We start from the raw sequence: 15,821 nt of genomic DNA, 5'->3' as shown, positions 1-15,821 counted from the left end.
TTAAAGTGTACACCCAATTGAATTCATCAGTGCTTTCAGAACTTGGAAGGAGGTGTAGCTTTGACTTTAGACGTACTGTCCAATGCAATCAAACAAATCAGCCGGCAAGATAGAGAACGCCGCGCAAATTTTGTGCACTGGGCAAGGAAAGTAAAAAGCTGATGTTACACACTCTGAAGAGTCGTATAGGACGGAAATCTGTACATATATGTACACGTACAGGCAAACAAATAATTACAGTTTCAGAAACACTGGATGTAACGGTGTCGCGGATGACAACCATGGGTCCTGCTGTGATAAGAAATGGCACTCCAAACCATCACTCATGGTTATCGGCCAGTACAGCGGGCGACAGTCAGGTGTCTCCAGACACATCTTCGGCCTGGAATCTCATTGGAGCAGAGTCGTCTTCAGTGATGAGTCCCGCTTCGAAATGAGGACCGATAACTAGCAAAAAAGTGTCTGGATACAGCTTGGACAGCGGTGGCTACCAATGCAGCAAACACATGCGATAACAGAACAGAAAGTAAGTGGAGAACGGAAAGTAAGTGTATCTAACGAGTATTAAATTGTAAATATACAACTCGTGCAGTCTAATAGCTAAACAAATGATTACTCTGCACAGTGGAACTGCAGCATCCAAAATACAGTCGCTGTGTTAATGATGTGCTAATGAAGACTGTAATATGTATTACACCAACTGAAGAGAGGCGAAAGCCCGAACCGTCTACTGGTGAACGTAAACATATATAAAAAGTGACTGGTTGCTGTATTCCTTTAAGTATTATACTTATAAATCCTTATATCAGACCTCAATAAGTGACCCAGATAGCTGAGAATATAGAGACATTAATGAAGAAGCGTTAGCGAAAAAGTGCTTCAATATGAAGCAGTACCGAAAAGCTTTGGGATTTACGAAATAGAAAGTCAGATAAATCTATAAATTAATAACAGTGAGAGCTTCGATGCAAACCTAAGTGATTACCAGAAATACAAAATATGCGGGATGGTAAATAGCGTATTTGCAGCTGTATACAAGAATCTTAACTGAGGCACAATTTGAGTCTCAGATTCAGCTGCAAAGCTAAACTGCTAACTTTAGAAAAAAGCTTCGTTCCCTGGTACGTATGTTTCCAAGGTAAACTATAGTAACTGGAGGAGATCTTAATCACGTCATCATGGTTCGCGAGGGTTTGACAACTTCATAAATGATGGAATCTAAAAATTCCCTTAATAGTTATAAAACCCTTTCTCTTTTATATTTACAATCAAATGTGAAGTTTCTTGCCCACTCCCTGCGCTTCTGACATGTTTCCATTGAAAATTATGTAGTGAGTCCATCAACTTGACTTCTTGTTTATGAGAAAAAAGCACGCTTTTAAGATATCAGCCCTAGTAACCTATTCCACACGACAGTGTTAGTCATACTTCTGATACCACTAATTTGTTACCTGAATGTACATCTTTTAAACTACGCGCGCATCTACTGTTCATCACTCACTCCGTTCCATTGTAGCCGCTTAACGCCTGAGAGCGAACCGGTTTTCAGTGAGAGGGAGTAAGAGGTTTGTGTTAAGAGTGGGCGAACGAACAAGTGATAGACCACACCCCGGGAGTGGTGCGGAATGACGATCAAATTGCAAAGTTTAAAAGCCACAGAACGAGGGCACCATAAAGTCGTGACTGGTAAGCATCACTACTCGTAGCTATTTGACTATATTTTATACTTTACTGATGGCTACAATGTCTATGGTTGTGTAATGTCTGCATCTTCGGTAATGTTAAGATATAGACACTGTACAAACACAGACATTTTAACCATGCCCCGAGGCGCAAAAATTACGATAAAATATAGGTCTGTGTGCGAGAATCACGAAATGTGTCTGCATAAATACTGTGGGCTCTGTGACATATGGAAGCTCGGAGCTGTCCTGGAGGCGTGCTCGGATAACCGACGTGGCTAAGGCGACCACTCGTGGAAAATCTGGGTTCGAGTCCCGGTACGGCCCAAATTTTCACGTATATCAAACAGCTAAAGTCAGTCCGGATTCACAAAACATGAATCCATTTCGTGTAACTTTTATACAAGTCTAACGAAAGCGTACAGGGTTTTCTTTGTGCTATCGTTTATAAAGTTTTGTTTCGTTGCGGTTATTATACACAATTTCAAGAATGAAGATGTGTCAGACGTGTCAGATATAGAGCAAAATAGTGGACTAACGTTCGATACTTCTTTAGGTGACATTGACAATGATGATGATGAGGCTGCACTTTCATCCCACTTCCGTGGTACTACGGGGCAGAGATGTAAAAACAAAGAAGTAAATTATGGTGAAGCCTGCCATGAAATGTAACATTTAATACAACTTTGCCCCTGCCCGTAACAGGGGAGTATAGGAAACAAGCTGTCATCTTTTTTAAATGTGAGAAGAAGAGAAAATTTTGTTTCAGGGCCGTCAAGGAGAACGTTAAATTATTAAAACACGGAAAAGTAAAATCGGAATTTCTGTATTGCCGAAACCATCAGCTGGAACAAGACACTGTCAACCAGAGAATGTTTTTCGTTTCCGCATTTTAAAGGGTTTTGTCACAGGTTTGCTTCTCGGCAAGACTTCTCGACGTCGTTGTGAACTCCGCCCAGCGTGACAACATTCTTGAGATGCACTTCGCTCTTTACAGGCAGTTACAAGTGCCAGTATTTCAGCGCAGCGGGACTTCCAGCAGCAGGTATCGAAGCTTGTGCACCAGTGACTGGCTAGATAACTTCCAACAGCCAGTGAAATACTGTTTTGAAATTGGCATTTTGCTTTGTTCAGAGGGGCAAAGTGTGAGTTATCTAAACCGCAGCTTGTGACAGAGATGTCTTTTCACTGAACAATTGTATGTAGCGATTCACAAATCCAATGAAAAATGAATGAAATGGATGAGTGTGTCATTAAAGAAGGATGACAGTGTCATTCAATTATTAGCATCTCTGTTGTGTTTTTTATTGTATAGCTGACACTGTTAAAGTAAAGTATATTGCTGAGTTGCATTTATAGAGAGTTATTTAGCATATTAAGTACTCATATCACTTACCTTTTTTTCATGTAAAATAACGTTGTTCTCGATCAAGATTTCAAAACACTTTTAGCAGGAATGCCCTCCTGCCCCACTACTCTTTTCTCTTGCCCTCAATATCCCTCGAACAGAAGGGCTCTGGCTGCCACACCGTCGCACAGTACTTCGCGCCTGGTCGTTAGACAGCTGCACCACAGGGAAAGAGCGAGTAAAAAAAAATAATAAATAAAATAAAATAAAATAAAATTGTCGCGAAAATTTCGTGCTATCGAAACTGTGGCCCAAGCTTTCTCACAGGACTGTTTACAAGGCCGATATTCTTGCATGCGCGTTTTTTTCTTCTTAAAATATAAGTTCAGATTGGTGATTCTTTGCAGACGACGTTCTTCTGAATGGCAAAGCTGCAACACTAAAAGAATGTAGGAATATACAGAATGCTCTGTCAAGGGACGGTAATTGGTGGATTTGATCCTTAACGTGATTAAACGTAACATATTTCGCGTAAACAAGTGAAGAGATCCATTATTGTTCGATTTTGATCTTGGAAAATGTATAGGAATAATCGTTTCTAAATACCCGAATTTGAATGAACACATAAACTACGGCGGCCGTGGTGGCCGTGCGGTTCTAGGCACCACAGTCTGGAACCGCGCGACCGCTACGGTCGCAGGTTCGAATCCTTCCTGAGGCATGGATGTGTGTGAAGTCCTTAGGTTAGTTAGGTTTACGTAGTTCTACGTTCTAGGGGACTGATGATCTCAGAAGTTAAGTCCCATAGTGCTCAGAGGCATTTGAACCATTTGAACATACAACTACCTGCAGGAAAAGTAGATGCCAGGTTGAGGTTCACTGGATGAATCTTGAGGAAATGTAATCACGGAAGAGGTGGCTTAAAAATACTTGTTCAACCGTTTTTGAGTACAGTTCATCAGTCTGAGACCCTAGGCAAGTAAACTAACAGCATAAATGGTGAATATACGACACAGTGTTGCACATTTCTTCAAGGGATCGTTCAATAAGCATCAGAGCGCTACGGATAAACTAGACAAACACCAGGGGCGGTCACTACTAGAAAGTCTTTCTGTAAGGTTACTGCTGAATCTCCGACAGCGTACATCCGAACAACAGTTGTGCAACATATCAGATTCTCCCACAAATCTCTCGTGAATTGACCAAAACGAAAAAATAAGAGAAATTTGAAGTGATACGGAAGTTTGTCAACAGTCGTTTCTCCCACGCACAGTTCGCGAATGGAAGAGCGCCTGGGGTGGGTGGGGGGGGGGTGGGGGTAGGTGTTGGGGCGGGGGGAACGGAATGACCATAAAGTAGCTTGCGTGCGGGAATATAGACGTGGACGTACGTTGTATGTCATTGCACGAGCACGTAAGAACAGCAGAGAGGTAGATGTATCCAAGAGAAATCAAACGAATAAGATCAAACGAACAACACAGTGATGAAAGAAAAATGTGATTTCAAGAGATGGAGGTACATAACAAGTGAGTAGAAGCGTAAGACAACAAATTTTAGTCAGTTGTCACGATTTTTTTTTAATTTTTACTGTATTGAGCGAACTCGAACTGAAATAAAACTGTCGAAACGATTTACTTTGATCGTCTCGAACTAGAACGCATATCTGTTTTACGTTCTCCTTCGTCTTTTCCTCGTGACCATACTAAGCACAAGCTCCTACTACCACGACCCACCACCCGCGACGCTCCAGCGTCGAATGCAAGTCTCCAGCGGCACGCGGCGCTCTCGCGAGCTGAAGACGACGGCGGCGGCCGAATGCTGCCGAGATGTGCCGACTCGGGCCGAGCGGCCGGCGCCGCGGCTTCAGGCCACTTTCCCCAGCAGATCTGCGCGCCGCGCCGCCGGTGCAGGACGTGTCGTTCACAGCCACTGTGCGTCGGCTGCCGCGTGTGACGTGCCGCGAAGTGACGCGACTTGACAGTGCCGACCGTCGGATCACAACCTAGGGGTCGCCACAGCCGCAGCTTAAAGCATTTGGTGCTTAGGGTGAGTACATCGCAGCGACTTCTCAGTTCGCCCGCCTGACCGCTTTGTTTACCTTAACGCTCTCTTAAGTGCCACGCACTTTCTCCCTCACTTAAGTGAGGTATTCACGTTACCCGCTGAGTTGCAACAAATGTCTGATGCCAGGAAGAAGTAAAACTGCGAATCACTGTTCCAGTGTAGTAGAACAATTTTCTTATTTTGACATGGAAGCTGTTTCGTTCCTTAAGTGATGGGTTATTTAACAGGAAGGGCAGATCTAAGGACAGATAGTTTGTAAATCTGATAACTGTCATGTGCGAAAAAAATGACTATAGATAGAAACTGTTATGGAGCTACTTTCTTCCTGTGTTTTAATTATTACATTTTATCATTTACTCCATTTCCGAAGTCTTGTTTTTGTTTGGCCTCCATCTAAAGGACAGTGATCGAACCCGCGTGAAAGTCGAACTGAAAAAGACACCGGTATGAAAAATTTTGTTATGACCCAGGAAGACTGAAGTGGATCAAGATTGAAACAATCCCTGCCTCCACATACATGAAACCATAGAATATATTTCGGAATGTAACCAACTAAAAAGCCATGAGGCAAGAATTTTCATTATTACTATTACTATTTTTAGTTGGAAACCCAATAAATAATTTTTCCCCGGCGTCTTTCCATCCTCTATCAACTCTACAGCTTTCCGTGTTACTTCTCCACAGCTTTGAGTCACAACATTCAATACTAGATCTGTAGAGCTACTTTCTTTTTAACCTCCGTGCTTTGCTTTTACCACAGTGTCGACTGATTTACCGCACCATTACCCGCACTTTCGTCTCATTAAACGCGGTCAATACACTGATGTAATGGCCTTACTTCTCGTTTCCTTGAGTGCGTAATTAATGACATGCGTGATCAACTGTTATGACAGACTACAGCAGTGAGTATGCTCTGCTGCTCAGTGCTACAGCTACTAGAGGAGATTCAACGACACTCTGCTTCAAAATTAATTGCTGTCATAGTTCTTTCAGTGACAGAAGAAAAACCGCAGTGTATCAGAAAGTATTTACTCTTGGTTTCAGCCGAATTGTATTGCGCTGTTGTCATTCCGTTGTCACCCTGTATATGCGGATAGTGATGTAGCGAAGTCAGATCAGGATACGATATGTACGACTAGACTAAATGTTTCGCCTGATGTCCTGTTCTGCAATACCGTCTGCTGTACTTGATAACTGTGTCTGATATATTTCCCTCATTTAGTCCGTACTGTAGTAGTTAACCGTCTATGCATCGCCCTTAATCGTCCTCTCACATCGTGATTTCTCCAGAACTGCAAAGAGATTTTTAGTATGCATGCCAGTGAAAAACTCTAAGAAAGTGTTTCAGAATTTATGAGTCTCATACAAGAGTTCAAATATTGTGTTAAGGAATCGTAGTACACATCTTCGATTGTATAGTTATGTAATATGCTGAGCTTAGGCAGCCAAAATGTTGCCTCTCTTCGCTAGCAGAGCAGTAACGATGTAAAGAGAGATTAAAATAATATGGGTTCTATGACGAGACACAACTGAACGCTGGCTGTGTGAAACAACGGCGACTGGTACAAGGATTTGAGTAGGTCGCTATGAATATTAGTTTTTTGTGCTGCAGGACCTCTCAATATCAACTTACAATTCACAGACACCTTTCTGCATCTTGTTGCTCATCCAACTTCAGCGCCTCTAAAAATTTCACCCACTCTCTCTGTCAACAGCAAGTAGTTCAGGAAACTGGCAGGATTATTGCAAACTGAGGGCAATCTTTTCGCATAAGTAACATAATGGCAGCTTCACACCCGGCGGTGGAACAGTTGTAGTAAAGTACAAGGAGAGTGACAGGAAGAGAATGTGTACCTATTCCGGTTATGACACTTGATATCTATGAGCTTGCGAAATCAGATGCTTCGAAAGGTGAACGACCTCATTTCGTTTCCATGATTCCAGACGTACAGTCCTGCTAAGTGCACTCTTGACATGTAAACAGCTCTCGCTGGGCTCAGAACACATCTTGCATTGGCTTTAGAGTAGTTGCTGTACACGAAACTAGTGGGTCTCATGCTGTCAAAGAGCTGTCGAAGTGCTGTGGTACTGACATCATTTCAACAGATTTCATCATTGTACCTGCCTGTGTACGTATTATTCATACTTTTGAGAAATTGTGTATATAAATCCCAAATGCGAATGAAGGTAAATTCGTTAAAAATAGAAAAAAGTGAGTAATGAAGCTGATATCAAGTTGTTTTATCTTCTTCTGTTTTACTGCCGGTTGTGCTAATGACGAGAGGAAAAATCGGTGGTGACCAAAGTATGTGATAAGAGGTAATAAACGAGAACCACTACAAGTGATCGTTTACAAATAAAACGAAACTCTTCAAGTGAAAAACATTCTTAACTTTCAGTACGCTTAAGACTGGAAAAACCAAACGATTCTGGCTAATTTATCAACTTCTGCAATTTTAGCCGTTCCAGCTGAATTGCAAATGTGCGCGTGTGCTATAGCCGTTACTCCCGGTATATCGAATGATTGGGAAAACGAATTGCTCGAAGTCGTGACAACTGCTGTTAACTTAGGGCACTGCGCAGTTTAGCATACTGAAACGTCACAACGCAGATGGATGCAGACGAATTGATTGTCAATCGAAGAAAAGGAAGAAAAGACAGTATTTAACTGTTGCTATTTTTGTACAAACTGATTGTGCTTTTATTCGTTGAGGTATTCTGACTGTTGCAGAGATATCTGTAAGTCTGTAGATGGCAACTTGTCCTGCCGAGATGCAACAGTTTTAAAATGGTTGTATTTTAATGTTTCTAATTAATATATCATTTTGTTGAAAATTACTCTCTTAAATTATCAGCCTCTCAATGGCCCTGTCGTAGTAAAATTACCACATCGATATAGAAGGTAAGGAAAAATGATGGAAATTATAGAATTTGTGGTGTACGTCCCATTAGCGTATAGGAAGGATGTTGTCACGTATCACGTCGGAGAGCTGTCATCAACACCAGCTGCGCTGCAGTTATGGAACAGGAAGGCAGGGCTGGAGTTGGGTGTAATGCACGCCCACCACTGGGAGTCTGTTCCCCCACCCCCTCCTCCTCCTGCCAGTAGGTGTCGGCCACGACTGATCGCAGCGTCGGAGGCGGCTTGTGGCCGGGCGACACTGACCTAGGGCAAGCCGCCGGCGACCCGCGACAGCAGCAGCAGCGGAGCGGCTGCCAGGAGCCGGCACACCGGTGCAGAGGCGGCGGCACTGCAGGCTGGTCGGGAAGTCACACACATCACACGTAATCAGGTGTGCACAAGAATCTCGTTTATAGTGATTACGTGAGATCGCTTGTAATCCGGATTATCAAAATCTTTACATATTTTATGAAACGTTAAAACTCTAATAAGTAGCTTAATGTGCCCTGTTTTCGAAATCGAAGAATATGATTGGTTAAAACTCAGCTGAAGGCCCCCGTAAACGACTCACGTACATAAACATAATAGATTTGGGTTACATATAATCTTTTATAGCGAAAATCAAAAGGTTACAATTAATAATTGACGTCAAAGAAACTTGTGAATTTTGGAGATTGTACTAAAATAGTGCACAGTTTCAGATAGTATGGTTCTTAATTTCGGACAGGATTATAACACAAGGAAAATTGAAGATTTCATTTGTATAGGAATTTTGTTTTATTACAAAAAGTACATCTACATCTATATATATACTCCGCTAGCCACCAAGCGGTGTGTGGAGGAGGGCACAATTCGCGCCAAAGTCACATTCCCCCCCCCCCTCCCTCCCCCCCCTCCTCTGTTCCACTCGCAGATCGCTCGAGGGAAAAACGACTGTCTGCTGTCTGATCGCCTCAGTACCTGCTCTCGTTTCCCTTATCTTTGAATGGTGATCATTGCGCGATTTGAAAGTTCGTGGTAATAATATGTGGTCTACATCCTCGGTGAATATCGGATTTCAGAATTTACTGAGCAGCTTCTTCTGTTCAGGGCGCCGTCTATCTGCAAGTGTGTCCCACAACAAACTTTCTATGAGGTTTGTAACGCTCTCGATATGGCTAAATGGACCAGTCACGAATCTTGCAGCTCTTCTTTGGATCTTCTCAATCTCTTGAATCAGACTCAATTGGTAAGGGTCCCATACAGACGAACAATACTCTAAGACTGGACGAACTAACGTATTGTAAGACTTTTTACTTTGTTGAAGGACTGCATTGCTTCAGGATTCTACCAATAAACCGCAATCTAAAGTTCGCCTTACCCGTTACTTGTGTAATCTCATCATTCCATTTGAAATCATTTCGAATAGTCACTCCCAGATACGTTACCGCTTCCAAAGACTGGGCAATTATTTTGTACTCGTACATTAAGAGGGATTTTCGCCTTGTTATACGCAGTAGGCTAAACTCACTAATATTGAGAGATAACTGCCAGTCATTACACCAAGCATTTATTTTTTGCAAATCCTCATTGATTTGTTCACAACTTACGTGTAATACTACTTTCCTGTAGACTACAGCGTCATCGGAAAACAGTCTAAGGCCGGAGTCAATACCATCAACCAGATTGTTTATGTAAATCGTAAAAAGCCGAAGACCTAATACGTGGCCCTGGGGCACACCTGAAGTTAAGCGTGTTTCTGTTAAAGTCACCCCGTTCAGGACGACATACTGCTCCCTGTCTGTCACAAAACTTTCTATCCAACTGCATATGTCATCGGGTACCGTAAGCGCGCACTTTATGTAGCAAGCGACAGTGCGGAACTGAGTCGAACGCCTTTCGGAAGTCGATAAATATGGCATTATCCTGGGAGCCGGTATCTAGAGCCTGTTGTGTATCATGTACAAAGAGGGCCAGCTGTGTCTCGCATGATCGCTGTTTCCTAAAACCGTGCTGGTTTCTGCAGATGAGTTTCTCAGAGTCTAGAAAGGTCACTATGTCTGAACACAAAATATGTTCCATGAATCTACAACAAATCGATGTCAGTGAAACTGGCCGGTAATTATCTGCATCCGATTTTCTAACCGGGGAAGGAAACGTATAATAGTAGTGTACGGCGTGGGGGGGGGGGGGGGGAAGGAACACTGTCTGGCGGTGTGTGCAGGAACTAGAATGCCCAAAAGGTGCAGCGTCAGGAGGTTGTGCTTCAGAGAGGTGGGAGGGAGGAGGGAAAAGGAGAGAAGAGGGGAAAGATGGGTGGGTGGGAGGGTGCAAACGAAGAGGGTGTGTGTCAAGAATGGGAAGGAGATGATAGGACAAAGCGGGTGTAAACTGTTGGTTGGAAGGTGTGGGGATAGTATGCCATCGTAGGTTGAGGCCGGGATAATTACGGGGAGAATATGTTATAAGGATAACGCCCAACTGCGCAACTCAGAAGAACTGATGGTGGAGGGGAATGTCGGAGGATCGAAGGATTTGATTTCAATAGCTGCTTCACTGCCCGAAACATCTGTGTCTGTAACGAATTCTGCAGCCAACCATGTAGGCCATCATACAGTTAACTGAACGCACTGGAAGGGTGGCTATGGATCTTTTCAAATAGGGTGCATTTTAAATTAATTGGATGAATATACTGTATTCTATTTCTCCTCTTTTTCAACGAACTAAACCCCAGTTTTTCACGTTTCTTTCGCTGTAACTATGCTGAAACACGGGAAGGAAGAAAATGACGACAGTTACTGTGCCGTGCAGTGCACAACAGCTGCCGGATAAATGTGATACCGCGGCAGCGGCATGGCGTGAACACGGTGCCGTTTGGACGGCTGCTTGACAAGTGTAAAACTGGCGTTACAGTAACCATCGTAGAGCTGAGCTTGGAGGGCGTGATCGAGATTTAATCCACACTCCTCTCTCAGTTCAAGCTGCTGTTACTCCTTACATATCCATCCTTGTGAACGTCTAGACGACTCGATTTACAATATTCTGAAGGAAAAGAGCATGGAGCATCCAGTAGTACTACAGCTAGAAAAGAATTGGCCACTGCCATTAGGACAGGTTCTTTTCCCATTTGGTAACTGTTCTAATATCGGAGTCATAAAATTACATCTTTAGGCACCTGTATTGGAAGCTCGGTAAAGTCCAGAAGTAACAAGCGAAAATTTTGTGAAGAAACCAGAAAAGATGAAGGTATCCAGTGACTTGGAACAACACGTGGCATGTACCAGGATCGTCACCAGTTTCAGTAATTAGTAGTTACCTTAATGAGATTTTCACTCTGCAGCGGAGTGTGCGCTGATATGAAACTTCCTGGCAGATTAAAACTGTGTGCCCGACCGAGACTCGAACTCGGGACCTTTGCCTTTCGCGGGTAAGTGCTCTACCATCTGAGCTACCGAAGCACGACTCACGCCCGGTACTCACAGCTTTACTTCTGCCAGTATCCGTCTCCTACCTTCCAAACTTTACAGAAGCTCTCCTGCGAACCTTGCAGAACTAGCACTCCTGAAAGAAAGGACAATGCGGAGACATGGCTTAGCCACAGCCTGGGGGATGTTTTCAGAATGAGATTTTCACTCTGCAGCGGAGTGTGCGCTGATATGAAACTTCCTCGCAGATTAAAACTGTGTGCCCGACCGAGACTCGAACTCGGAACCTTTGCCTTTCGCGGGCACGTGCTCTACCATCTGAGCTACCGAAGCACGACTCACGCCCGTAGTAGTTACCTTAATACCACTATGATTACAAGTGCTTTTTATGCTCACGAGTGTAGCAACAAGTCCAATGATTCTGAAATCGGTACAGTTTGAGCATTGGAATAAATGACGTACTTGATCGGAAAATATATTTCGCATAATACATTTATTGGGAACTGTCAGCCCCAGAGCTTTCTCCGTAATTCCTTGAATCGACGAAATTGAAATATATTATTCTACTTGGCATTTACTAGATGATTTCAGGCTAGTAAGTGCTAAAATGAATATGTCAATAATTTGAACAACGCTGACGTATCACAACCTCCAATACTGCCTACATGTTGCATTCGGCATCCCTCGCCCTCGAAGGGTGAGCAGTGCCAGCTCATACGACACTTCATGGAAATTTGTGGTAAGGACTATGGGACCAAACTGGTGAGGTCATTGGTCCCTAGGCTTATGCACAACTTAACCTAACTTAAACTAACTTACGCTTAGGACAACACACACACCCATGCCCGAGGGAGGCCTCGAACCTCCGACGGAGGGCGCCGCGCGAACGGTGACAAGACGCCTAAGACCGCACGGCTTCCCCGTGCACCCATCCGACTATTATAGATTGGTTCAGCCATCTCTTGTAACAGTTCCCAGTCTAGTAAGGTCGAAAGTAATAAGTTTCTTGAATTCGACTTGAAATGTTCTCTCCCGGAAATTTAGCAGTAATTTTCATGAAGCGCAGTGTCTTTTTCTGAGGCCGTTTGTGCACGATACTGTTGAGCATTTGTGTCAGGCTCTCGTACTGACTAGAAATCCCCATTACAACTCGTTCAATCACAGGTTTTTCACATCCAGACAAAGAAGTGGAACACCCTGAAACGGAAGGAGGAAACGAGAACTCCCGAACTGAGATGTTACATGATGTTATTTCAGTGATTACAAAATCGAGTCAAATTTACAAAGAACTTGGCAGTAGATCCCACTAATCAGTATGATGCTGCTCGCCCTCTGACCTCGATGCTTACACTGACTAGGTAGAGAAGGGTGTCATGAAGCCATCATTTCCTCTCCTGAGACAAACTCGCCCACAGGTGTTCTAGCTTGTCTTCGATAACCATGGTACTGGCGCTGGGACGAAACTGACGTCCGAGCTATTCCACACTTGTTCTATCAGGGACAAATCTGGGAAACTTGCTGGTCACGTGCGTCCCTCAACATCATGCAGACAGTTCAATACGCACCTGCATTTTCCTGTTGAAAAAGCGCTTGATGATGCTATCACATGAGAGATAACACTCGAGGACCCAGGTGTCCGTGACGTACTGTTAAGACGTCATAGTTCCCTCAGTCACCACCAGTCGTTTCGTGATGGCACACCCAATGCTTGGCCACACCGTGACGTCAGTCGTAATACTGCTGAGCTTCTCCAAAACTTTGGAAGAATGGGCCTCTCCCAAGGTCGCCAGCGACGGTCATCTGGGGTGCTGCTGAAACCGCTCAGTGCGACGACTTTCATCATCAGTCCATACCGCGCCGACACAGCACCACTACAAACACAGACGTTTGTGTTGTAGTGTTAACGGCAACCTACGCACGGGACGGTAATTCCTTAATTTGGCTATTGCTACCCTCCGACCAGTGGTGGGGGATGCCGCCGAATGTTGCAGATAATTCATTACTTGTTCTTCGATCGCAGGCGCAAATGCGAAGGGGTTTATGATGTGCTTGGTCGCTGGAACAGTGAAAACAGTTATTCCTTAATTTGGCTGTTACTACCCTCTGACCAAAGGTGGAGGATGCCGCAGAATTTTTCAGATGGTTTATTACTTGTTCTTCGATAGCTGGCGCAAATGCGAAGGGGTTTATGATGTGCTTGCTTGGTACAACACTGATCCTACCTTTTTGTTGGGCGTCGACTACTGGGAGTTTGATGAGTATGTCTGTGCTCACGTTACCATGCAGGTCCGAACGCCCCATAAATCAGGGTATTGCGCGATTCGACCAATCGACCGAACGGAGACCTACAATGAGGCTCCTTTCCAACTCCGTCAGTTGCTGATAACGCATCTCCATATCCTTCACAGTGCTTACCCAAAATCTGACTCTTTCTTGCCCCCTTATGTCCCCTACCTGGTCTGGTAACAACAGCAAAATCTAGCAACACTATTGTACACTGGTGACCGTCCTACCTGTCACAGAGAACTGCAACTCTGTTGACTTACATAACCGGCGGTAGTTTTTAAGTGTACGAAGCTAGACTGACATCAGACTATGTGAAGTAGTTGCTTTACTTTTTTTTGTGACATCCTCCTGTAATCCATTTTGTAATGGTCACTCACTGATTAACAATAACTGTTGAATGCTTGGCTCATAATTTGAAGCTCTAAATGTAGTATGCTGTACTCATTCACCCAGGCAACATGTGCCGAAAATCCATCATCCAGCAGAGCCTTCAGAGATGTGGAACGAGTTACATAATAGCACCCATTGCCGATCGCTTGGCCAAGGTATACTGACTGAGAAAGCTGCTACTAGTGGAAGTCTATTCACACTGACAATTGTGCAAATTTCTTGTGCTTTATGTTATGTATACAAAACGAGTTGCGCAACGCAACACTCTTGTTATTTCGTCTATGTTTATAGTGGTTCGGCAAATGGCAATACGCAGAGTTCGTGTAATTTTATTATCATCAGGCAGCCACACTCAAAACGAGACTGAATTTATATTCCGTAACTACCAATGCACTCTGTGAACGGATGCATGAAATAACTAACGTGATATTTCGACTACCTTCCGTTTTCAATTTAACAGTGCTGGAGCACATTGCTCTTAATAACCGAAACTTTAATATTATATTTTGAACTTCGGTCGTGAAAGAAGCAATAAAGCAACGCTCGCTGTTTTGTTTTAAATAGCGTAAAAGTGCCACAGACACTTCCGAAATGATACAGTATGTTAAGGATAGTCAAGCAGTGAGTGGTGAAGACGTTTTTAAACGGTAGGCAAAGTTTTGTGGTAATAGAGAGACCGTCGAAGATGATGTACCTCCAGGAACATTATTGATAGTTCGAGTCGAAGGAAATGTTCAAAAAGTGGCTGAAATTCTGGAAGTGGTCGATGCGCATCTACCGAACTAACTGGAATTTCTAAAACAACTGAGCATCGCATTTAATTTGGGCAAAAAATGTCGCTTCGTGCACCGCTCACTACTGATGATCAAGAAGATTGATGTGTGGAACACATGTTTGTGTACGTACATTATTAGTTTCTAACATTTACATGAGTTAGATAGTTGTTCCTCTTTGATTTATGGCAGGACGTGATACATGAAATCATTACACATGAATGTTGTCCATATTGAATAGGTTCTTGTGGGAATTTTTCGTATGTTCTGCATATGTTGTCCTGGTTTCCCATATGCTAGAGTAGAAGTTCGTTATGATATGCTACATACAATTCTATGTTAGGTACTTGAGAACGCATCTGTTCGTTTTATTAAATGATTACTGCAAATTCACTTGTCTAGAATTGACCTTGACTCCTAATCTGTTTTTAATCTGTCTGTTGTATTTGCATGGTTGGTCAGTTGATGATAATCTCGTTATTGTTTATGCATTCAGGCCTGAAGGTGCTGTATTGAAACACCGAAACTGACAGCTATATAATAAATAACATCGAAAGGGCGGCTGCATGTTTCCCATTTTATTACACACACGAAAAGGTCGGCCACTGGGGACTCAGGAGGCTTCATGCCTTCCATGGTAACAGGTGATGAAACAAGGTGTTTTCAGTTCGAGACTCTTACAAAGCGCCAAAGCTGTGAATGGAAAGCACCGCAATTTTTTCAGTGAGATTTCTACTTGCCGAAATGTCCACGGCTGTTACTAAATATAAAGACGTCAGAAGAAAATACTTAAAACAGGTAAGGATATCAATTTTAATAAACGATGGGAAGAACTGAGATTGCTATGAAACTGCGAAAATCCTTGCTGAATGTCAAGCAGTGTATGAAAGAAACAAGGAAATTTGGAAGTTCGGTTAAAAAAATTATTTCCGATAGACTCGTACATTACATAAAAAGAAAGACACTTTGATT

The 15,821-nt window shown here is 43.2% G+C and overlaps 1 protein-coding gene across 1 annotated transcript in view; it reads left to right on the top strand.

Moving 5' to 3' along the window:
- Nucleotides 1-4,940: 4,940 nt before the first annotated feature.
- The window catches only part of LOC126273369 (BRD4-interacting chromatin-remodeling complex-associated protein-like), a 424,917-nt gene continuing 414,036 nt past the window's right edge, over nucleotides 4,941-15,821 (top strand). The window contains exon 1 of the mRNA XM_049976919.1: nucleotides 4,941-5,076. The gene's annotated coding sequence lies outside the window, so the exon portion shown is untranslated. The remainder of the gene's footprint in view (nucleotides 5,077-15,821) is intronic.

This window comes from Schistocerca gregaria, chromosome 5 (assembly GCF_023897955.1).
Source record: "Schistocerca gregaria isolate iqSchGreg1 chromosome 5, iqSchGreg1.2, whole genome shotgun sequence".
NCBI classification, from domain to species: domain Eukaryota; kingdom Metazoa; phylum Arthropoda; class Insecta; order Orthoptera; family Acrididae; genus Schistocerca; species Schistocerca gregaria.
This window is presented reverse-complemented; position numbering and strand designations above follow the sequence as displayed.